Genomic DNA, 1,900 nt, shown 5'->3' with positions numbered 1-1,900 from the left:
CTGGACTCGTTTTTTTGTTCCCTTTTATTTGTCATTGTTGTTGGGGAGATAACAGAGGCGAATGACGGGTTTTTTACGATACGTATAGAAGAAGTACGTTTGGATCTGTGAGGGAAAGTGGTTATTGTTCGCCTTTGCTGAGAATCCAGAACATTATGTTTCACTCAGTAATGTGAAACTTACATGTTGACGGGTGTTGGATAGCCGCTGACTGCTCGGAGTGACTTTGTTATGGGGAACTTTGCCTTCCACTAATAACTGTGTAGTTCATATTGGCTATTCAAAATCATGTTAAATGCTCCCCTATAGCCTACTAAGCAACACTGCTAGATTGCCATTTAAAAACACTTTCTGGTCACATTTCAAGCAATTCACATTATTACATTTAAATGTGATTTTAGCCATAACTTTTCCCCTATCTAGGCTAAACGTAGGTAAGTCCTTACGCAGGAACATGAACATTACTAAAATATAATAGTGGACTCTGTTCGACTTTGAACTATTTCTGACAGGTAGCCTAGTGGTTAGAGCGTTGGGCCAGTAACCGAAAGGTTGTTAGATCGTATCTCAGAGCTGACAAGGTAAAAATCTGTCGTTCTGCCCCTGAACAATGCTGTTAATAACCACACTGTTCCTAGGCCGTCATTGGAAATAAGAATATGTTCTTAACTGACTTGCCTAGTTAAATAAAATTAAATAACATCAGATTTCGGGATACATTCCTCGTTTTGAAGTATTTGACAGGGAGGGAAAACGTTGAAAATGCTTAATTTATGCCGCGTTCACGTGCTAGTCTGAACTAGGAAACTCGGAAATGTCCGACTTGCTAACTAGTTTGAATGCGGCACCTGTACAATTAACTACAACAGTTAGCAAGTCGGAAATGTCCGAGTTTTTTAGTTCAGACTAGCACGTCAACAAGGCATACATCCAAGTGAATCTGCGACCGAGATATGCCTTCGGTCGCTGTGTTTGAGGAGAACCTTGTAAAATGTGGTTAGTTTAGCCAAGTCAATATCCTTATTAATTTTCAAATACCGTCTTAAATTCCATGGACACTTATGAATAAATCTGAAAAAGATGCATAGCGCTTTGCAGTCAGCATATTGTCGATGCGTATATACACATTGAATTTAACACGAGAAAGATTGATTTTGTCCAAATTAAGTCTCTTTTCTCAGATGCCTCTCTCTCTTTCCATGTGGCCCCTTTTCCCCATGCAACTATGCTCGCATGTAATCCGCTACAATAGCTGTCAAATCAAGGCCGGATTGACAGCCCCTGACAAATAACTGATTGATTGCGGTGGAGCAGAATTGACAGTTGATGGAGGGGTGGAGATAGACATAGAAGTGCGGTGTATATTATAGGCTACTGAAAACATGTGACATTCTCATCCCTCCATCACTGCATTGGTCTGTTCCTGTCAACGCTTGTCTGAATCGAGTTGAAGTGGTTGATCTTCTGGTTGTGGGATATAATTTACAATGGAAAATGTAGGTGTAGACTAAGATACAGGCTTGTGTTAAGATTCAAGATTCAATAGGCCAAAAGTGCCAAAAACAATGCTTATTAGTGCATTAGTCATTAGAAAACAAATGAATAACGATTTAATTTATTTTTATTAGTACATTTCCCATCTCCTAAATATCACGTAGCTTATGTCTTCCAGTAATAACCATTACCACATCGCCAACCTATTCATTTGCCAAATACCTTCACTTGCGTCTATATACAGTACTTTTTCAGACGCTGAAAAATCAAAACAAGCCTTGCCCTGTCCTGCCTCGAGGATGGTGAGAGCGCGCACAACAACCCAACTATTCCTCCCTATCTCCTCCCCCGCGCTGTAAAAATAGAGGAGAACGTCACATCCCCTTGACCCTCCAATCACCTCAGG

Source organism: Salvelinus alpinus, chromosome 32 (assembly GCF_045679555.1).
Source record: "Salvelinus alpinus chromosome 32, SLU_Salpinus.1, whole genome shotgun sequence".
Classification (NCBI taxonomy): domain Eukaryota; kingdom Metazoa; phylum Chordata; class Actinopteri; order Salmoniformes; family Salmonidae; genus Salvelinus; species Salvelinus alpinus.
Note: the sequence above shows the minus strand (reverse complement) of the source record.